This window comes from Callionymus lyra, chromosome 2 (genome assembly GCF_982586985.1).
Source record: "Callionymus lyra chromosome 2, fCalLyr1.hap1.1, whole genome shotgun sequence".
Lineage (NCBI taxonomy): Eukaryota > Metazoa > Chordata > Actinopteri > Syngnathiformes > Callionymidae > Callionymus > Callionymus lyra.
Genome location: NC_141819.1, coordinates 17,237,941 through 17,262,456, shown reverse-complemented (window position 1 = coordinate 17,262,456; position 24,516 = coordinate 17,237,941). Strand labels below are relative to the sequence as shown.

Here is a 24,516-nt window from a genome sequence, read left to right as displayed (position 1 = left end):
TACATTTTGAATAAAATTACAATAATATTTAATGTACAAAATATTCGCATTTATTTGGCGATTTTGTCACTGTATGTAACATTTATTATTTCCACGTCACGTGTGTAAACTGTGTTGAACGAACTTCCTCGTCTCGTCTAAATAATTAATAATAATAATACTTGTTAATACTTGTTTGAAAAACAATGGCGTTGAGTAAATTAATGAAAAAAAAACATGCTCTTTTTTTGTTTTAAAAAGCGTTTTATATGTCTGTTTTTAAGATCCATGATCGGCAGTACAGCCATCTGCCTGCAGGGGGCGGCAGCGTTCATAGAAATGAGGTTAAAAGTGTCCATCAGCAGCTTCCACCTTCACTGGAATATCTCTTCATCTGACGACCAGCCGAGCCTCTCGACCCTCGTCTCTCGCGGTAAGATCTTCCTCTTATTCCGTCTTCTTTCTCCTCGATGGCGGCGCGTTGAACATGTGTCCGTGTTGTTGTCGTCAGCACCGTGAGTAAGAGTGTCGTCGCTCGTCTATTAGGCACCACAGCTGCTCGTGCACACACGCACACACACAGACACGCACACACACAGGTGTGTCGCACATCGCGTGTAAGCAGCCGGTGGGCGTTTAGTCGGTGGTTCTGGTCCAGGTCTAGAGGCTGCTGCAGCAGATGCTGTTACTCCAGGCGTCCCACTAGGATGAGCAGCGTTCGTAAACATTATGACCACATGTCCGGTGTGTGTGTGTCTCCTGCTTCTCACGGTCTTGTGCTGGACTCCTCTGGTCTGTGGTGGTCAGTCGTGCAGTGGTCAGTGGTGCAAACGGAGGGCTGGACCTACAGATAAGCTACTGAAGCTGAAGCTGATCATGTTGATGGAACCGTGTCACAGTGTGTGTGAGAGGTTTTCTGAAGTGTTCTTCTGTTGGTTCAAAGATTCCAGGACTAAGACTAGTCCAAGACTAGGAAGGTCTTGGACTAGGGATGTCCTTCTGTTCGGTGCTTCTTGGCTGGTCTACACAGTCAACTCTGGTTTGATGCTTTACGACCAATATTAATCCGTTGGATTAGACCCGGCAGGAAGACCACGCCATTTATTAAATAGGTTGACTCTGAACTATTTGAATGGGTTGACTGGACACATGTGAACCGGGTTGAACCTGTAGACTTTCTAACGGGATTCTTTCTAAGTAAGTAATAGTAATTTGTAAAGTGCCTTTCTAGACCAGGGTCACAAAGCGCTTGAACAACCAAAGAACCAGAATTTTAAAATGGAATCGTGAAAGAAACTGATTCATAGGGATTGCGAAAATGTGAGTTCTCCTACTGGAGCGGCTCAGAATTCTCGCTGCAGGGTTTTGTATGAACCGCAGTGAGACTGGCTGAATGTAGACCAGCTACTCCAAGAGAACTACGAGGTCGACCATCATTTTCAACTAGATATCCATATGGATTAAAACTATTTCTAATACACTAAACTCTCATTGTGTATCCGCGATTACACATTATTGACTCCTGTTCTAAACTAAATTAGTTGGTACACAAACACACACGCAAATAAGCACAAAAACACAAAAATGAACAGAAAACAAATACATATACATAGAGCACACAAACAAGCACACACGAAACACACATCCATACATAAAAACAAGCACACATTAAACACGCATACGTACACACAAACAAGCATACATGAAACACACATACGTACATAAAAACAAGCACACACTAAACACGCATACGTACACACAAACAAGCAGACATGAAACACACATACATACATAAAAACAAGCACACATAAAAAACACACATACATGCATAAAAACAAGCACACATGAAACACATACGTACATAAAAACAAACACACATGAAACACACATACGTACATAAAAACAAACACACATGAAACACACATACATACATAAAAACAAGCACACATGAAACACACATACATACATAAAAACAAGCACACATAAAAAACACACATACATGCATAATAACAAGCACACATGAAACGCATACGTACATAAAAACAAACACACATGAAACACACATACGTACATAAAAACAAACACACATGAAACACACATACGTACATAAAAACAAGCACACATGATACATACATAAAAACAAGCAGACATGAAACACACATACATACATAAAAACAAGCACACATAAAAAACACACATACATGCATAAAAACAAGCACACATGAAACACACATACATACATAAAAACAAGCACACATAAAAAACACACATACATGCATAAAAACAAGCACACATGAAACACATACGTACATAAAAACAAACACACATGAAACACACATACGTACATAAAAACAAACACACATGAAACACACATACATACATAAAAACAAGCACACATGAAACACACACACATACATACATACATAAAAACAAACACACATGAAACACACATACATACATAAAAACAAACACACACGAAACACACATACATACATAAAAACAAGCGCACATGAAACACACACACATACATACATACATAAAAACAAACACACATGAAACACACATACATACATAAAAACAAGCACACACTAAACACACATACGTACATAAAAACAAGCACACATGAAACATACATAAAACAAGCACACATGATACATACATAAAAACAAGCACACATGATACATACATAAAAACAAGCACACATGATACATACATAAAAACAAGCACACATGATACATACATAAAAACAAGCACACATGATACATACATAAAAACAAGCACACATGAAACACACATACATACATAAAAACAAGCACACATGAAACACACATACATACATAAGAACAAGCACACACTAAACACACATACGTACATAAAAACAAGCACACATGATACATACATAAAAACAAGCACACATGATACATACATAAAAACAAGCACACATGAAACACACATACATACATAAAAAGAAGCACACATGAAACACACATACATACATAAAAACAAGCACACACTAAACACACATACGTACATAAAAACAAGCACACACTAAACACACATACGTACATAAAAACAAGCACACATGAAACACACATACGTACATAAAAACAAACACACATGAAACACACATACGTACATAAAAACAAGCACACATGAAACACACATACGTACATAAAAACAAGCACACATGAAACACACATACGTACATAAAAACAAGCACACATGAAACACACATACGTACATAAAAACAAACACACATGAAACACACATACGTACATAAAAACAAGCACACATGAAACACACATACGTACATAAAAACAAGCACACATGGAACACACATACATACATAAAAACAAACACACATGAAACACACATACATACATAAAAACAAGCACACATGAAACACACATACATACATAAAAACAAGCACACATGGAACACATGCATGTTAGGTTGTCATAGCTTGGATGGTATACTGGTTGCTTGCAGTCTTGAGAGGCTGTGGGTTCAATCCCAGCTCCAGACGAGGTGTGGCGTTGTGTCCCTGAGCAAGGCACTTTAGCCCTGATTGCTCCTGATGGCAGAGCTGGCGCCATGTGTTGCAGCCTACTCCCATCAGTGTGTGAATGCATGGCTGTCAAAGCGCTTTGTGACCCTGGTCTAGAAAGGCGTTATACAAATAGACATTATTATTATTATTATACACACAAACGAGCACAAAAAACACACAAGCAAGCATTAATGAAACACTTAGACACATAAACAAGTACAAGGAAAATGATGCACACGCACACACACAAGGAAACACATCTCACATACAACTGAACACATGAACACAAACACACACAAAGGCATAAAAAACCCTCATGCACACACACACACGGGCAAACACAGAAGGCAACACATCTCACATACAACTGAACACATGAACACAAACACACACAAGAAATGACATGCACACACACAAAGGCATAAAAAACCCTCATGCACACACACACAAAACCACACTCACAAGTAAACACATCTCACATACAAAGGGAACACATGCACACACACACAGAAGGAAACACATGAACACACACAGAAGGAACACATGAACACACACAGAAGGAAACACATGCACACACACAGAAGGAAACACATGAACACACACACACAGAAGGAAACACATGAACACACACACACAGAAGGAAACACATGCACACACACACACAGAAGGAAACACATGCACACACACACACAGAAGGAAACACATGCACACACACACACAGAAGGAAACACATGCACACACACACACAGAAGGAAACACATGAACACACACACACAGAAGGAAACACATGCACACACACACACAGAAGGAAACACATGCACACACACACACAGAAGGAAACACATGCACACACACACACAGAAGGAAACACATGCACACACACACACAGAAGGAAACACATGCACACACACACACAGAAGGAAACACATGCACACACACACACAGAAGGAAACACATGCACACACACACACAGAAGGAAACACATGCACACACACACACAGAAGGAAACACATGCACACACACACACAGAAGGAAACACATGCACACACACACACAGAAGGAAACACATGCACACACACACACAGAAGGAAACACATGAACACACACAGAAGGAAACACATGCACACACACACACAGAAGGAAACACATGAACACACACAGAAGGAAACACATGCACACACACACACAGAAGGAAACACATGCACACACACACACAGAAGGAAACACATGCACACACACACACAGAAGGAAACACATGCACACACACACACAGAAGGAAACACATGCACACACACACACAGAAGGAAACACATGCACACACACACACAGAAGGAAACACATGCACACACACACACAGAAGGAAACACATGCACACACACACACAGAAGGAAACACATGCACACACACACACAGAAGGAAACACATGCACACACACACACAGAAGGAAACACATGCACACACACACACAGAAGGAAACACATGCACACACACACACAGAAGGAAACACATGCACACACACACACAGAAGGAAACACATGCACACACACACACAGAAGGAAACCCCTCAAAGACGGCCCTGCAGTCTCTGCACGTCTGTCATGATCCACTTGTAGATCCACGTGAGCAACAGAAACTGTTTAGTCTCCAGTGTTTGTTGAAATGATCTCACGCATGAGGACGTTTGCTGTGAGAACGACAGACAGAAGAGTATAGAGTATAGACGACCCACACTAACATGTTCTGTGGAGACGCTCCAGCGGCCCTGGACCACTCCAGGGAGCAGAGAAGATCCACTGGTCTGGATGGACTCAGTAGAGCCTGACGCTGAAGAGCCACTGGTGCGGCAGTAAATGTTCTAGCGACGGCTGTCGCTCTCGTTCTTCCTCATCTCTCCATCACTCTTGTTCTTCCTCATCTCTCCATCACTCTCGTTCTTCCTCGTCTCTCCATCACTCTCGTTTCTCCTCATCTCTCCATCACTCTTGTTCTTCCTCATCTCTCCATCACTCTCGTTCTTCCTCATCTCTCCATCACTCTTGTTCTTCCTCATCTCTCCATCACTCTCGTTCTTCCTCATCTCTCCATCACTCTCGTTCTTCCTCATCTCTCCATCACTCTTGTTCTTCCTCATCTCTCCATCACTCTCGTTCTTCCTCATCTCTCCATCACTCTCGTTCTTCCTCATCTCTCCATCACTCTTGTTCTTCCTCATCTCTCCATCACTCTCGTTCTTCCTCATCTCTCCATCACTCTTGTTCTTCCTCATCTCTCCATCACTCTTGTTCTTCCTCATCTCTCCATCACTCTCGTTCTTCCTCATCTCTCCATCACTCTTGTTCTTCCTCATCTCTCCATCACTCTTGTTCTTCCTCATCTCTCCATCACTCTCGTTCTTCCTCATCTCTCCATCACTCTTGTTCTTCCTCATCTCTCCATCACTCTTGTTCTTCCTCATCTCTCCATCACTCTCGTTCTTCCTCATCTCTCCATCATTCTTGTTCTTCCTCATCTCTCCATCACTCTTGTTCTTCCTCATCTCTCCATCACTCTTGTTCTTCCTCATCTCTCCATCACTCTTGTTCTTCCTCATCTCTCCATCACTCTTGTTCTTCCTCATCTCTCCATCACTCTTGTTCTTCCTCATCTCTCCATCACTCTCGTTCTTCCTCATCTCTCCATCACTCTTGTTCTTCCTCATCTCTCCATCACTCTCGTTCTTCCTCATCTCTCCATCACTCTCGTTCTTCCTCATCTCTCCATCACTCTTGTTCTTCCTCATCTCTCCATCACTCTTGTTCTTCCTCATCTCTCCATCACTCTCGTTCTTCCTCATCTCTCCATCACTCTTGTTCTTCCTCATCTCTCCATCACTCTCGTTCTTCCTCATCTCTCCATCACTCTTGTTCTTCCTCATCTCTCCATCACTCTCGTTCTTCCTCATCTCTCCATCACTCTCGTTCTTCCTCATCTCTCCATCACTCTCGTTCTTCTTCATCTCTCCATCACTCTCGTTCTTCCTCATCTCTCCATCACTCTCGTTCTTCCTCATCTCTCCATCACTCTCGTTCTTCTTCATCTCTCCATCACTCTCGTTCTTCCTCATCTCTCCATCACTCTCGTTCTTCCTCATCTCTCCATCACTCTCGTTCTTCCTCATCTCTCCATCACTCTTGTTCTTCCTCATCTCTCCATCACTCTCGTTCTTCCTCATCTCTCCATCACTCTCGTTCTTCCTCATCTCTCCATCACTCTTGTTCTTCCTCATCTCTCCATCACTCTTGTTCTTCCTCATCTCTCCATCACTCTCGTTCTTCCTCATCTCTCCATCACTCTCGTTCTTCCTCATCTCTCCATCACTCTTGTTCTTCCTCATCTCTCCATCACTCTCGTTCTTCCTCATCTCTCCATCACTCTCGTTCTTCCTCATCTCTCCATCACTCTTGTTCTTCCTCATCTCTCCATCACTCTCGTTCTTCCTCATCTCTCCATCACTCTCGTTCTTCCTCATCTCTCCATCACTCTTGTTCTTCCTCATCTCTCCATCACTCTCGTTCTTCCTCATCTCTCCATCACTCTTGTTCTTCCTCATCTCTCCATCACTCTTGTTCTTCCTCATCTCTCCATCACTCTCGTTCTTCCTCATCTCTCCATCACTCTTGTTCTTCCTCATCTCTCCATCACTCTTGTTCTTCCTCATCTCTCCATCACTCTCGTTCTTCCTCATCTCTCCATCACTCTTGTTCTTCCTCATCTCTCCATCACTCTTGTTCTTCCTCATCTCTCCATCACTCTCGTTCTTCCTCATCTCTCCATCATTCTTGTTCTTCCTCATCTCTCCATCACTCTTGTTCTTCCTCATCTCTCCATCACTCTTGTTCTTCCTCATCTCTCCATCACTCTTGTTCTTCCTCATCTCTCCATCACTCTTGTTCTTCCTCATCTCTCCATCACTCTCGTTCTTCCTCATCTCTCCATCACTCTTGTTCTTCCTCATCTCTCCATCACTCTCGTTCTTCCTCATCTCTCCACTACTCTCGTTCTTCCTCATCTCTCCATCACTCTTGTTCTTCCTCATCTCTCCATCACTCTTGTTCTTCCTCATCTCTCCATCACTCTCGTTCTTCCTCATCTCTCCATCACTCTCGTTCTTCCTCATCTCTCCATCACTCTCGTTCTTCCTCATCTCTCCACTACTCTCGTTCTTCCTCATCTCTCCATCACTCTTGTTCTTCCTCATCTCTCCATCACTCTTGTTCTTCCTCATCTCTCCATCACTCTCGTTCTTCCTCATCTCTCCATCACTCTCGTTCTTCCTCATCTCTCCATCACTCTCGTTCTTCTTCATCTCTCCATCACTCTCGTTCTTCCTCATCTCTCCATCACTGTCGTTCTTCCTCATCTCTCCATCACTCTCGTTCTTCTTCATCTCTCCATCACTCTCGTTCTTCCTCATCTCTCCATCACTCTCGTTCTTCCTCATCTCTCCATCACTCTCGTTCTTCCTCATCTCTCTGCATACTCGTTCTTCCTCATCTCTCCATCAGACTCTCGTTCTTCCTCATCTCTCCATCACTCTCGTTCTTCCTCATCTCTCCATCACTCTCGTTCTTCCTCATCTCTCCATCACTCTCGTTCTTCCTCATCTCTCCATCACTCTTGTTCTTCCTCATCTCTCCATCACTCTCGTTCTTCCTCATCTCTCCATCACTCTTGTTCTTCCTCATCTCTCCATCACTCTTGTTCTTCCTCATCTCTCCATCACTCTCGTTCTTCCTCATCTCTCCATCACTCTCGTTCTTCCTCATCTCTCCATCACTCTTGTTCTTCCTCATCTCTCCATCACTCTCGTTCTTCCTCATCTCTCCATCACTCTCGTTCTTCCTCATCTCTCCATCACTCTTGTTCTTCCTCATCTCTCCATCACTCTCGTTCTTCCTCATCTCTCCATCACTCTCGTTCTTCCTCATCTCTCCATCACTCTTGTTCTTCCTCATCTCTCCATCACTCTCGTTCTTCCTCATCTCTCCATCACTCTTGTTCTTCCTCATCTCTCCATCACTCTTGTTCTTCCTCATCTCTCCATCACTCTCGTTCTTCCTCATCTCTCCATCACTCTTGTTCTTCCTCATCTCTCCATCACTCTTGTTCTTCCTCATCTCTCCATCACTCTCGTTCTTCCTCATCTCTCCATCACTCTTGTTCTTCCTCATCTCTCCATCACTCTTGTTCTTCCTCATCTCTCCATCACTCTCGTTCTTCCTCATCTCTCCATCATTCTTGTTCTTCCTCATCTCTCCATCACTCTTGTTCTTCCTCATCTCTCCATCACTCTTGTTCTTCCTCATCTCTCCATCACTCTTGTTCTTCCTCATCTCTCCATCACTCTTGTTCTTCCTCATCTCTCCATCACTCTCGTTCTTCCTCATCTCTCCATCACTCTTGTTCTTCCTCATCTCTCCATCACTCTCGTTCTTCCTCATCTCTCCACTACTCTCGTTCTTCCTCATCTCTCCATCACTCTTGTTCTTCCTCATCTCTCCATCACTCTTGTTCTTCCTCATCTCTCCATCACTCTCGTTCTTCCTCATCTCTCCATCACTCTCGTTCTTCCTCATCTCTCCATCACTCTCGTTCTTCCTCATCTCTCCACTACTCTCGTTCTTCCTCATCTCTCCATCACTCTTGTTCTTCCTCATCTCTCCATCACTCTTGTTCTTCCTCATCTCTCCATCACTCTCGTTCTTCCTCATCTCTCCATCACTCTCGTTCTTCCTCATCTCTCCATCACTCTCGTTCTTCTTCATCTCTCCATCACTCTCGTTCTTCCTCATCTCTCCATCACTGTCGTTCTTCCTCATCTCTCCATCACTCTCGTTCTTCTTCATCTCTCCATTACTCTCGTTCTTCCTCATCTCTCCATCACTCTCGTTCTTCCTCATCTCTCCATCACTCTCGTTCTTCCTCATCTCTCTGCATACTCGTTCTTCCTCATATCTCCATCAGACTCTCGTTCTTCCTCATCTCTCCATCACTCTCGTTCTTCCTCATCTCTCCATCACTCTCGTTCTTCCTCATCTCTCCATCACTCTCGTTCTTCCTCATCTCTCCATCACACTCTCGTCTTTGGTCGTGTAGCTTCATGGTTTGTGATCCGACCCCGAGGTCATGTTGAGTTAATCGTTACTAACCTGTACGAGCAGTGAGGGGGTCGTTGATGTTATCAAGGCAGGCTTTGTCTCGGGGGGCCACGGGCAGAGGTGGGTGGTGGTGTGGCCCCGTTAGACACACACACACACACACACACACGCACACAGCAACTTTCCCAGGAGCGAGACTGAAGGCGTGTTGAGCGACAAGCTACGCTGCACTTGAAGAATGAGAGGCACGTCCTGAAGTTACTGTTCAGCCCGAAACTTCATTTTGTCTTGAAAGTACGAGACGAGAACCTGAGCTGAGGAACACTGATGTTTGACAGACAGACGAGGACTTCCATCTGTGAAGAGTTCAAAGTATATTTTTTTATCTTCTGGTATTAGTATGTGTTAGCATAGAGGCTAATGTGTCTCTAAACGCATCATCACCGTCACGTTTGAAAATCATCTCCCTTCAGGAGCATCTTCACCACAAACCTCTCAACTCATGCTGTAGAATCCCAAGAACGTTCTCTGGCCAGAGGTATTTGCCTTTTGGCTCAGCTCTCTTTTAATCACCACATGCAATACAGTGATGCGTGACTATTACTTATCATCAATGTTGCGTGTAGCATGTTATTAAATGACGAGTTACATGTACTTTAACTAATTACTGTGTCAAAGGATTATTTGCTTGTTTTAATCTTTTGTATATTGTATGTACACACTCTTTGTTATAGATCTTTTAACTTTATTCTTCTATTACACTACGACTCACTGGCCCGTGCCTCTGGTATCGATTACAAATTTCCTTCTAAAACCTGTAATTTTCTATAATTATTCACCATTTACAATTGTCATCTGTCATACACAATCCTTGTTTAAGATTGTATTTGTAGGAGTGTGTATTTGCTACAATCTGGTGATATGATACATATCGCAATACAAGGACAACAATGGAATATGTTGCAATATATATTGTGATACTGCAAGTATATATTTGTAGTATTGTCGAGTACTTGACTCTGGTGTTGCAGGATTTACAGACCACATGACTCTTGATGAAGTCGTAACTGCTTTCAACAAAATATGTCCAAACATCAGCTTTAAAAGCTGCTGGAGTCGACTGTATCCTCTCGTCCTCAGTCATCACTAGGATCGTGCAGGACTTCAACGATCCTTTAACTGTGGAGGATGTAATGACTGCTACCATCTAGTGACCGGAAGTTGAATTGCAACACAAAAATGAACAAACGGGGTGAATAGTTATTAATTGTAAATTAAGAAAGAACATTTTTATTTTTTTTATTTTATTTATACTTTATTGAACTGTAAACCATTAAAGAAGCAAACTTTGGAGCAAAACAAGAACACACAGTGCGTATATTGATTCAGTATCACTGGAAACAATATTGTGATATTTTCTACCACTATGTATTTGTTTGTCCCATTCATTGTTCAAAACTTTTTATTTTAATTTAAATTGTTTACTCCCAGTATTCAACCTTACACTTTCCCATGCACAAAAAGTTACTTTTCCTAGTAACTATTTACTTTATAAGTAACCAGTAACTTTAAATAACTGAGGTTTTTTTAAAAATAAGTAACTGTAACTAAGTTACTAGTTTAAGTAGCTTGCACTACACTGTCTATCATATATGCCTGAAGTACTGTAGTCCCCTCACTCATGAACAAGACACATAGAAATGAAAAACTACCCGAACTATACATTTATATATGCTAGATTTATCTACATGTTCTTTTCTCTTTCTTGCCGTCTCTGTTTCTTTTTAGTGATGCAGACAAAACAACAATATTTTGACCTAAGAGGATTACTACTTTAATATTTCCAATTCTTCAATCCTAATCTAAAAGTAGAAGATTTTGGTAATCTGGATTATAAACATGATTGTTTCAGCATTAAAACGGGAGTGAAACAGTGAATGATCGTCACAGACGTGTCGATAGTTTTCTGTGGGTCCATGTTGTCGTGGTCAGCGTTAGAAATACAAAATGATTCTTCTGGCTCGTTGGTTCTTGTCACAGCAGCTCCGACACGGCTCACCACGGGACCCCCGTAATGAGGGTTCTGACCTCTGCTGGATTAATTAACTCGAACCGGTCTCTCTCTCGCCCGACGAGCTCCAAACGAAAGCATCAGATTTGGATTCGAACGCTCTCTCTTTAATCAGATGATTTCAACATGTGAGCCGTAGATCTCAGACCTGATCCTCCTTCTCCTGGCCCCGGTCTGCTCAGGAGGTGGGTGGGCGGATCCCGTCAGACGCCGGGATCTCGGGGGCGGCAGCGGCAGAAGCTCTCGTCCTCCTCAGTCTGCCTCAGTCCGTCTGGACTCTGGTGTGTGAGGTTCTCTGCTGAAACACACCCTCAGGATCTATCGACACGACCCACGCTCGCAGACACACAATTACATCTCGCTGGAGTTTTCTCTAAAAACAAACCAGACATTCAGAGGAAAAAAAAATCTTTCAACATTGAGGTAAGATTTGAGATCTATTTTATGAATTTTATTCAGCTGCACACGTCTCCACATGGAAGCGTCTTCTGTTTGTGGATGAAAACATCTTCTTCATCTCATCTGGGGTCGTGGGGGCAGCAGCTTCAGCACAGGAGGCCCAGACTTTTCCTCTCCCTGCTTGCATCCTCAAGCTCTTCAGGGTTTTCCAGACCAGCTGGTAGAATATATAGTCTCTCCAGGGTCTCCCTCGTACCCTTCTTCAGGAGGAACATGCCCTGAACATCTCACCACGCCTCCTCAACTGACTCCTCTCAATGAAACTCGCATGTTTAAAATGTTCTGAACTTATTACTTAATAAAGTTCTCCCCCCCAGTCTCGGCGAACGAGAGGTTACGAGAGCGGGGTCCATTATGACGTTACAATGGCTTCACTCCTCCTCCAGCCGGCTGTAATCACGCCCCGCTTTGTTTATACAACGAGTCCCTTGGAGGTGGAGACTTTCTGGGTTGATGATGCTGCGTGACAAACATTGATGTTTGACCAATCACAGCAGAGTGGGTGTGGTTATGGTAAACAAGATTTCATCTCCAGAAAAAAAGTGTTTTCAGTGGGCGGAGCTTAAGATCATTTTCTACTGTAAACATTTCAATGAAAAGAGAGTTTTGTACAAACATACAAAGAGTAGAATAAATGACCAGGATCACTTTAGTCGAACTTTAACTTGTTACTCTACCTTTTAATGTATGTATTTTTAATATCCCTCTAGTATAAATCTACCTTCTCGTCCTCCATTAGTTACTCTAGTTAGTTACTCATTTTTTTCTTTGCCTGCTTAACGACTTTCTCAGTATTAGACATTTATTACCTGAAGCTCCATGGAAACACTTCTCAGGTGCGTTACCGCCCCCCAGTGGTCAATAGTTAGGCGTGAGCAGGTGTACGGTTAAATCGCACACTGGTGTGTGTGTGTTGCAGTTGTGCTTGTGTGTGTTTGTATCCTTCACTTCATCACGAGGGTTGATGGGAGTGTTTGGTGAATCAGAAGCAGATGTTGGAGTAAAACTAATAGTAATAATCTAGTTATAACATGTTAAACCTCAGGCTTCTGTGATCGTCCACCTTTTTGTTTTGACTCACCTTTTTAGGAAAAGTTGCATCTATCCTCACTTCATCCCTTCCTCAGTGAGGCGTTGAACCTGCTGACCCTCTTTTTTCTGTGCCAGTCACGTGCCAGTGCACACTAAACGGAGATGTGTGTGTGTTTGTGCGTGTGTGTGTTTGTGCGTGTGTGAGATTGTGTCGCCACTCTGTGTTCCTGCCACAGCACATCGCCAATGGTTGGCTGGTCATCACCGCTGCTGCACATTAAGATGAGAAAGTGTTTTCCCGACATGTGTGTTGATGAGATTGTACACTGTGTGTGTGTGTGTGTGGGGGGGGGGGGGGGGGGTGTGAGTGTGAGTGTTGCATTCACTGACACACACATCTCTCCTTCCATTTTCTGGTGAAAGAGTCCATCATTCCTCACACACACTCTGGCCTGAGATATGTTATTGTACAGATAGATTGGTGTGTGTGTTGTTTACGCTCCTACTGTGTGTGTGTGTGTATGTGTGTGTGTGTGTTGTTCCCGGAGGTGCAAAAGTGACTCATCCCCGCTCAGATTGTGTTGGTCCTCTGAGGTGTCGGCTGTGGTAACGTCGTGATAAGTTGGTGGTGAACGTGTGAAGGCGGGACTTTTGACGGCATCACAACAGAGAAGGTTGTGTGCGTGATTGTCTGTGATTGTCGTGCTTGTCGTATTTAAAAATGTAAATTGTGTGAACATCAGATCATGCATATTCTATGAGTTCTGAGAATCCAGAGTTGAAGTAAAGCACAATAACTAAACACAACATTCTCACTAATCCACCTAAATTTGAATGAATGAACACTTTATTTCAAACATATGAAAACAAACTTTTCTTGTTCACACGTGTTTATCCACGAATCTAATCGGTTCATCTATGTTCATCTCCTAGTGCCTTGTTCCACTAAATCAATTTGATCCAAAAATATATATACTTTTTTTTTTCCGAAGAAGGTGACTACTGTGACTCTTGGAGTAATACTACAGTGACTCTTGGAGTAATACTACTGTGACTCTTGGAGTAATACTACTGTGACTCTCGGAGTAATACTACTGTGACTCTTGGAGTAATTCTACTGTGACTCTTGGAGTAATACTTCAGTGACTCTTGGAGTAATACTTCAGTGACTCTTGGAGTAATACTTCAGTGACTCTTGGAGTAATACTACTGTGACTCTTGGAGTAATACTTCAGTGACTCTTGGAGTAATACTACTGTGACTCTTGGAGTAATACTTCAGTGACTCTTGGAGTAATACTACTGTGACTCTTGGAGTAATACTTCAGTGACTCTTGGAGTAATACTACTGTGAATCTTAGCGTAATACTACTGTGACTCGCAGAATAATACTACAGTGACTCTTTAAATAATACTACCGTGACTCACATAATAATACTACAGTGACTGTTCAAGTAATAATAAAGTGATTCTCCGGTGACTCTTGGAGTAATACAACGGTGAGTCACGGTGATTTGGGGGATTAATAATACAGTGACTTATGGAGTAATACTACATTGACTCCTTGAGCAAGACCATTGTGACTTATGGAGAAATTCTACGGTGACTCTTGGAGTAATACTACAATGAGTCATGGTGATTTAGGGGATTAATAATACAGTGATTTATGGAGTAATACTACGTCGACTTGCAGGGTAATACTACAGTGAGTGGGGGAGTAATACTAGTATACTTGTGGTGCAGCTTTACCAACATTTTGCCAGATTTTTCAGCCCTGTGTACCAAATAAAATTGGTTGGAGTCCAGTAAGTAAAACTTTAAGGTACGACTTATAGTCCGAAAGTCACCATAAATTAAGTCACATGACTTATTTGTTATGTTGGCTATAATTTAGTACCTTTTTGAAGTGGGTCACAATGCTTTATCTGATAACTACTGGAAGGGCTTTGCTGTGATGGGATTGGGAGTTGTCTGAATATGGTTATAAAGCGCAGCAACAGTGACTAACCTCAATTACTCATTTAGAAAAATGTTGACACCTCTAGCAGAAAGACATTTGTTTTGTTTCATCTCCGACATTCTTATTTAAGAAGCTTTTATTCATCAAACAAGCAGAGTGAGGCGACTAAGAGGCTTTGGGGCTTATTAGCTGTGATGTAGGGAGGACCAGGGACTCCCTCAACTCTGTCCTCGTGTCACTCAAACTAAGCTCAGAGAAATGGCGAGAGAGCAACAAAAGGCCAGAGGCTGCGCCGCAGACGACTAATCTCCGTCTGTGTCGACACACCACGACCACGACCGTCTTCACGCGGAGCTTCTGAGGTCGCAGGTGTGTTCCTGCCCCGACGGGAGGTGGAGCTCACACCTCGAACACAGGTGTTGAGGAGAACATCTGCTGCCTCCTTCACGGAGGATCTATAAATAAAGAGCGACGAGGTTGAAGTCAGGTGGATGAGAGGGAGATAAATCACAACGCGGGCGGATACGACTCCAGGACCAACAATGACTCGGTCCATCCTCACATTGTTGGTCCTCACTCCTGCCTCTCAGAGGGTTCCTGGCATTGACGCACAGGAAAAAACAGCCGAGCTGCAGGAAACTTCCTTCGTGGAACCCTCGGAAAGTTAGTGGAAGTTCAGCTGCCAACACTTTGAACACAACTGGATTTCGAGGTCTTCTGATGAAGAGACAAACTCCTGGTCACACACTCGTCCTGATAAGAGAGAGAAGATGGAGGCGCGATAATCCGTCTGATGTTTTTGATCAAATGACCTGCATGAAGCTCTGGAATATAGATCGATGGATGAATCCTTCTCTGTTGGATATTTCAGACGTGTGTGTGTGTGTGTGTGTGTGTGTGTGTGTGTGTGTGTGTGTGTGTGTGTGTGTGTGTGTGTGTGTGTGTGTGTGTGTGTGTGTGTGTGTGTGTGTGTGTGTGTGTGTGTGTGTGTGTGTGTGTGTGTGTGTGTGTGTGTGTGGTTCAATTGTGTGCACACTTTCTCATGTTTGGCAGTCAGAAGTTTTTCCCCGTGAGAGTGTTTGGCCTCGGTGTCTGCCCGACCAGAACTAAACAAGCCTTGAACTCTGTCTGCTCCTCCACCTGCAGCTCCATCGTGTCACTTTCTTGCGAGTCTTTTAGAGCAAGAAAAACACCGGAGCTGTTGTTTCACCGTCTCCTCGCAGCGTGTTTTTAAATAAGACGAGACTTTGAACGTGAACGTGCTCGCGTGCAATGATTCCTTCACACCAAACTACAACTGTTATGTATTATTATACTCTTTTAGTTTATTACTTAATGCTTCTTCTTTCTCTGAACTGAACCTTCATTTATTATAGAGTACACTATTTTTTAAAATAAAGTCTTATAATTGGTGAAAATAATGGTTCCTGCTCCTGCAACATAACTAACGTTGTTCACGTTAAACATAAATTAAATATTTCATTTTGGAATCATGACTTGGCAACCAGGCAACCTATTTTTTAATAAATATATATTAATGCTTTTATAAAGCAAAAACTAAAATGTTTGAAATATGGATAGCTAAACAAAACTGACATGTACAGTATTTAAAATTAACCATATTTATTGTTGCCCTAAATAAAAACGAATTTTTTTTTTAAGCATTAAAATCAATCGTATTAACTTTTATGTTTTTTTTTTAAATAACAAATTCTACCTGTTGATTCTCTGAATATGTTACAATATTTGATAGACCTTAATTTAAAGTATTTTAAGATTACACATGTAAATATCAATATATTTTAGAACTGCTGATAACAACATTAACATTTATAAGTAATATTAACTCAATGTCATACACTCACATCTTACAGACTGTTGAAGTCACACTTGTTATTCATTATCTTAAATTATGTAAAGTATTCATACAGCATTAAAGTGAGACTTACTTTTGTATAATTTTATTGTCTATTTTACAAAACATTTATTCTTTTCAGCCAAAAGCACATTGTTAATCCAAAGTTATTATTTTAATCGGCTCAACGTGGATGTCGCGGCGCTTCTTCAACTTCACTCCAGAGCGTCGACTAATCCTTGTGTCGGCGCCGCACACGTGTACAGAAGTGCAATTTGTGGAGCGAAGATGGAAACCGGTGTCTCATTATCCGCGAGCGTCGCGTCTGTTGCAGAGGCGGCTTCAGACTCGGTAACACAAGAGGCTCATGGGAGCGCGTGCGGGGACTCGGGGGGTGCAGGCGAGATCGTGTCGCCTGATTGTCACGAATGATTTCAATCAGCGGCGCCGACCGAGACCTTTCCCTGACTGTCAATCAAACCTTTTCGCACTCGAAACAAACGACTCATTTGATGGTTGACTGGTGTCTGTTCCAGGCTTCACTGTGAGGCGACGGTTCTGATGAGAAATCTTTCATTCTAATTCAGCCATTTTGAAGAAAACAAAGTGAAGTATTTCTTTAAAAAACGAATTTACTACAACTAATTATCTTTGGATGGTATAAGCAGAAGTGGTGAATTTAAAAAGTACAAAAAGGATTTTACGTTAAAAGCATTAAACGGGTTGATTATCAGATGGTTTTACTAGTTTTAGACTTTCAATGTAAAAAAAAACGCCCCTGCCAAGGAGCTTGCTGTTCTGAATTCCACCTTTTTGTTTGATCCTGATTTTGGTTTATTGAGTATTTGATCTGATGGACCTCATGATATTACGGTCATTGTACCTCACAATACTCACCTCCCCTAATATTATAAATAACATTGAACTTTTAAATTAAAATGGACAATTAAAGTTACTAAAGTTATTGTCTCATATATTTTTCTTGTGTTTCTTGTGTTGAGTTTGACTTAAATTATAGCATTAGCTAGGGTTTTTTGTGCGTGTTTTTTTTTGTTATTTTTAGCTAGCCTGGTTACCAGTTTATTAACTAACCGAGGAGAGTTTAAACTTCACGTAAATAAAAAGAGCTAGTTGGTTTTTATGCTAACAAAGAATAGAAACGCTAGTTTATTTTTTCTCATATAAGAACATCATAAAAAATTCTAGGGTCTGAGGTGTTTTTTTTCCTGATAATGGGATACAATTTTTTTTTTTCCGACTATGAATGAAGAATCTTTCTAAGTGTTCGAAGTACAAATTTTATATTGATTTTTGGCGGCTAATTGTTGCCCCCCTAGTCTTTTTGTGATTGTTATGGTCTGGTTATGTCTTCAAGTGTCTCCCTGGACGATAATGTTCAGCTTGGAAAATATGTCGCGGCGACTTCCCAGGTTACCATTATCTCTGTGCTCTCCCCGGTGACTGAACTCCACAGGCGACCAATCACGAGAGCCCGACTCTAGCTCACGACCGTCATTATGGTACAAATGCACGAGTGTTTATCGTACCTGACGATGAAAGAGGGATAGATTTTTTGGATATCCAACGTGAGAGGACGTCGGTTTAGCATTCCGGGGAGTCTTTCTTCTGGGCTATCTGTCTCCTCCACCTTACGAACGGATCCTTCAGCGCCAGGTTCTGAGGCTGCGTTGAATGAAGCGGATCAGATAAGGAGGAGGAGGAGGACGGTGGAGAGACAGTCGAGCGTCCTCGCTGATATTCCCAGCGTGATAATTGAAGTGAATATAATGCGTCTAATGAAACTCTCCTGCGAGTCCAGCCTGGTGGTCGAATGAGGTTCGGGCTGCGTTCCACTCTGGTTCGCGGCAACATTTACACCAGACCGAGACTTGAGATCCTGTTCAAACGATCTTGCTACGTCAGCTGTCGCTGCGAATGACTTCAAAACTCAGTGTGAATTGATATTTTTCTGGCAGCACAAGTGGCTTTTCTGAGACGTTGATTGACAAAGTGTTTCTTCCCCACAAAGTTATGCACGTTGACCATCAGTCCTGCTCCCATTCTGTCTTCTTCTCCTTTATTCCTTCTTTTTATTCATCTCTGACGCTTCTAACATCCAGATAAACATACATTACGACCACAGCTACTCTACTCTCTACAACCGTTCCACCCTGGCCGCACTATTTTCTTCGCCTCTCTCTATCTTTGAAGGCAGCAATAAAGAAAACCTTCTCTGGTCTCATGATCTAGAAATTTGTCACTTGCTATGAAAATGTTATGGTTTAGCTTTTGATCTGATACCAAAACGTAACTTTTGAACCTGTGCTGATGTTGGCCACTTAAGATGACTTCACGCTACAGTACAGTCTACTGTCTAACCAGGCAGCGCTCGTGATATTTACCCAGAGTCCTTTCTGTTTTGCAGTGTATGGGTCTCTAAGATTCTGCTACAACCACTTAAAATATTGATTTAAGTTATTTTAAACAATTCCTCATGTTGAAGCTTCAATACAATTCGGAGCAGTATGGAGGTATTTAGATGTTTTTAAGTGTCTTTTTGGACGGAGATGAAGAAGAAGACAACTGAGCGTCAGTTTCTACATTTGACTTAAATTTTGAATTTCGAATGAATTGTGAATAAAATGTCTATTATAGCGTAACACCCTCATAGTGTGAATACTTCTTAGCCAGGAGGAGCTTCTCTGCTTTGTCACCTGACAACCTAGCATTAGCTTCCTAGCATTGGCCAACCTTCTGATAACTTCTAAACTTGGTCTTGTGGTTTCTGGTTGAGCTTATGTTGTGTCAGTTATATTATCCTCGATCCAAGAGCCAATCTTGTTTTCTCCTGACTCTCACATGTTTCAAATGTTGAAGTCTTCCTCTCCAAGATGCAGTAAGTCTCTCATCATGACCATGTTTTGAACTTATTACTTATATAAAGTTCTCCCCCTTCTGAAATCTTAGCAAATGAGAGGTTACAAGAGCAGAGTCCATTATGACAACAAGTCCATTGGAGGTGGAGACTTCCTGGATTGATGATGCGCAGTGACAAACCTTGAAGTTTGACCAATGAAGCAGAGTTGGTGTGGTTATGGTGAGCGAAATTTAATTTTGTTTTCAGTGGGCGGGGCTTAAGATAATTTTCTAATGTAAATATTTCAATGAAAGTAGAGTTTTGTACAAACAGACACTGATGATACAATAGAGTCCAACATCTATTTAAGACACACATCTAAACATGAACTTAAATCGACACATTAGTTTAACTTTATATTAAATGTTTTTGTCATAATCAAACATGAACTTTGAACTGAATCTTGATTTATTCTGTGTCAGGTTTCCTGCTATAGTCCAACTGAGTTAACTTATGATCTTGTGAATTGTTAAATATGCATCAGTGGTTTTATGTGTGTGTCCTGTCCAGGGTGTCCCTCTTCCCCCCTTAAAGCCTCAAAAGACGCCCACCATACGTTAGAAAGGGAACGAACTCTCCTCACCCTCGTAGCTATTCTGGGTTCTTGTGTTTTATTGAGTTTGACTGCGGCGAGGAGTGTGTGCCGCTCACTCTGACGTCTTGTGTGTGTGTGTGTGTGTGTGTGTGTCTTCCTTTGGATTACTCTGCTGCTGAAACTGAACACTGAGGAAACATCTTCCTATTCCTGTGCTCTGAGAGTCTCATGAACCCACTGACGTGGAGACACAATGGTGGTCTCGTGCACGGCGACAGAACTGTGTGGCACCAACACAAATGTGACCCATTGAAGTTTATTTTTGTGTGTGTGTGTGTGTGTGTGTGTCACGATGCCACCGCTGCGCATTGTCCGCGGCCGACTAAGCCGCTTCAAATCCCTAGATGCGATGCAGCAATTTTGGCCGCTACCCAGAATCCCACATTTTTTGTCCAGAACCATTTCAGTGAGCGCGGTCGTTGCCAAGTGTGATTTACAGAATTAACTAGCCGGAGTAACAATCCCAATTTGTCGCCGCCTTCCAGCAGATGGTGGACGTTTGCTTTCCATGTCTCCGTCACTCGCACCACCATCTGTGTGTTTGCTGTAAAACTAGGAACGATTTCTTGACTCTGCCAGTCGGCAACACGGTTTCCTGAATCACACACACACACATGTTCTATGCACACGCTTGCACGCACACATAGACTTTCCCCTGCTCTTAAGTTATTTTTATCTCGCCGGAGCTTCCTTTTCATGCTGCCCTTTTCTCAACACACTCCGTCGCTCCATTCATGATGCACGTGTGAGACCAGAACACACACAAGTGTGTGTAGAACACTCGTCTATGTGTGTTTCTTATGACCCACAAACAGGCCAGCGCTGCACGTGTTCTGGTTTTTGAATAGAAATCAGGATGAAGGAGTAAAGTATAGACCGTCTTCAGATCCAAACCCACGTGAATAATCAGGGTTGCCATGACACTGCACCAGACGTCTGTAGGAGGATAAATATGTGCGTTAATTTATATTCACAAAAAACGTTGTTAAATGTCCCAATAGTAGTAGAGTGAACACAAATATGTATTTGCCTTTTTAAATACTAGACCTCCTAATACATATTTTGTATTATATTACATATTGTATTTTGTATATTTTCAAATATAAAAATTTATGGAAATATTATTTACTATATAGGAATAAAAGGTCATTTTACTGAATGTGTGGTAAAATGAAAACTGTAAAATATATCAGGACACATTAAATCATTGATACCATTTTCTATACTGCAGGGATAAAAATTGACAAAGTTTTTGTATTTTAAAAATATATATTACACTCACTTTCATTAAGGTTGGAGAAATATTAGAGTGTTATCAGTGGAAATTCAGTTATAAATAAGTAATGAAACGATATACACGAATAAACCTAATAATTGATCGAAATATAATGTTTTATTATATATAGGCATAAAAGGTGATTTAGAAAAGGAAAATTTAATTGTAAATTCATAATGTACTGTATTGTAAATTAATTTGAAATTACAAAACATTTCTTTAGTATTAAAGAAATGTGGCAAAAAAAAGGATGTAGTATTAAATAAAAAATCTAAATATTTGTTTGTGTGTATATATATAATGCAGTACATGGCTAGTACAAAGTTTATGAATCAAAATGTGTAATATTTAGCAGGTGATTTGTGATCCTGTTTAAGAGAAAAATATTCTCATTTTTATAGTAACAAGGACGAGAAGATAAATATAGATCTGGACTGACTCAGATTATTTAGCCTCATTTGACTCATTTAATCAGGCCGACCAAACGGATTTCAAATACATAGTTGTCCCGAAACAATGTCGTTTGAGTAGTTTCTGTGCGGTTGATCTGACAGACCATTGATGAGATTAACACTGGACGACTTTTAGATTGATTAAAGTGTAATCCTGCAGGATTATCATGCCTCCTGATGTGACATGTGGCCGTCAAACCGAGGACCCGCCCACTGACCACTGACACACGGAGAACAAACGCTATCTTGGTTCAAACTACTGACTGTAGCTTCTCTGGACTCCTTGAGTGGAACTTCATCTTCAGCTTGGTTGAGATGTTTGGAGAAAATGTTCAATTACATTTTAGTTGGGGAGCATTTTGAGCTTCTACAGTTAAGATGGAGCATTAAATACTAGAATAGAAAGAAAAGAAGACACTGTATCAGACTGGGGGTGAGGGTTATACTTTTTCAGATTTAAATAATCAAAAAACATCTTATATTTGGGTCTATTTTGTATTAAATGGTATACGCAATAGTACCAGGAAACATAAATCCTTAATAGCATTTTTGATACTGCAGGAATAAAACAATGACAAATGCTTAAAATGTCATGCAATTTTGATTAACCTTTATATGTATTTTGGGGGCAAATTTATAAACATACACACAGTTAAAGGTGTGGCATGAATATAGATATTTAGCAAGGATATAAAACTATTAATAAAATCAGAAAACGAAAAGAGCAAATACAAAAAAAAGAGCTGATGCAAATAAATGTAAAAAAAAAACAACCCAATATATGTTTATTCACATTTGACGCTATTTTGACCAGATTTTAATTGTATAACTTGCAACAAGATTATATTTTGGTTGTTTTTGTGGCATCTGTAATAAAAGTAAAACACGATTGAGCGGTGTTAGCGAGCTAAAGGCATTTAGCCGCGGGAATGGCTAATAACAAAACAAACTGCATTCATTGAAAATCAAGCTGCAGCTAGTACGGACTACAGTAGCATGTTAGCCACAGCTAATAATGCGGTTAACTAGTCAAACTAAATTAGTTATCAAGTGAATTCAGTAGGAAAGTGATGATCTGTAAGGTCAACTTAACTGACAGGATTCGTCCAAAAGTGCTCGTTGGTAGTATCGGTACCATAGAAAATAATAAAACGATCAATACACGAAGTCGCTTCCGTCCCAGGTCTTATACTTCACGTCATGGAGAAAGATGAACAATCCAGAGTGTGTAACGGGTCGTTTATTTGCTGCTCCAAGTCAAACAAAATACAAGCTTTACGATCGACCGTACGCACTTTCTCCCGGCGACTGTACAGGTCAATAGCCCCGGGCAGAAAAGGTCCCGGGCTGTAGAAACATCGCTATATTTAAGGCAAATTTCCCGTCCGGGAGGTCATCTCTTTCCGGCCAAATGGTCCTTTTAAGTTCCCTGTGTCACGATCACCCGCAGAGAGACATCCTAATTTGTTTTCTTATAATCTAATTATTCAACTGTTCTCGGGCGGGGGTTATCTTCTCTTCCGTCTTTTAGCCCCCGTTTCCCGGGTGTGTCTTGCTTCGTTCTTTGATCTACAATTTGACGTGTGATTTGCAGATAAACAGATGTTTTAAATTACCGGTGTCGTATCTCTAATTCTGATCCAAGCTTGCCTCGAACCAGTGTAAATCAGTCTGAGTGGAATGTTGATTGTGAATGTGTATTCGAACGTTCCCACTCTTAGATCAAGCGAGTAATTTATACTTTATATTTTGTTTATCATTTAGCATTAATTTAAGTATCGCGTATACGTATCTAATAATTTTAATCTAACAATAAGTATAGTATTCACTTTGAATCATTGCAAACTACACACATCACTTTAAGTTGTGTCTCTGTGAGTATTGTTGTTGGTATTTATCAAATAATTATCTCGATATATTTGTTTGAAAAGAGAGCGCTGATGTTTCATGCGTCCAAAGTATTGCAGGAATGTTGTTCTGCTTCTATTTGAACGACCGAAGGTGACGCGTCTCATCCATACCATGGTCTTTAAGTCTGTCAAGGTGATTTCTGGGTGAACAAGCCTCTCGTCTTCTGCGACATCATTGGACGCTCGCCTCTTGATTTTGATGGAAGCCGCATCCATGCGAGCGCGTCGATAGACTGGCAACTCTTTCTCTTTTGTATTCCTCCGTAGCGACAGCTGTGACCTTTTTCCTTCTCCGTCGGAGGAGTGGATGCTATTGTGGAGATC

The 24,516-nt window shown here is 41.4% G+C and overlaps 1 protein-coding gene across 3 annotated transcripts in view; it reads left to right on the top strand.

The window, feature by feature from the left end:
* Positions 1-344: 344 nt before the first annotated feature.
* kank4 (KN motif and ankyrin repeat domains 4) overlaps positions 345-24,516 on the top strand; it is an 81,602-nt gene continuing 57,430 nt past the window's right edge. For 2 of the 3 annotated variants that reach the window (XM_087783767.1, XM_087783764.1), the window contains exon 1: positions 12,026-12,160. The gene's annotated coding sequence lies outside the window, so the exon portion shown is untranslated. Of the gene's footprint in view, positions 413-12,025; positions 12,161-24,516 lie in introns of those variants that run through there. The other variant, XM_087783765.1, reaches the window with a different exon arrangement.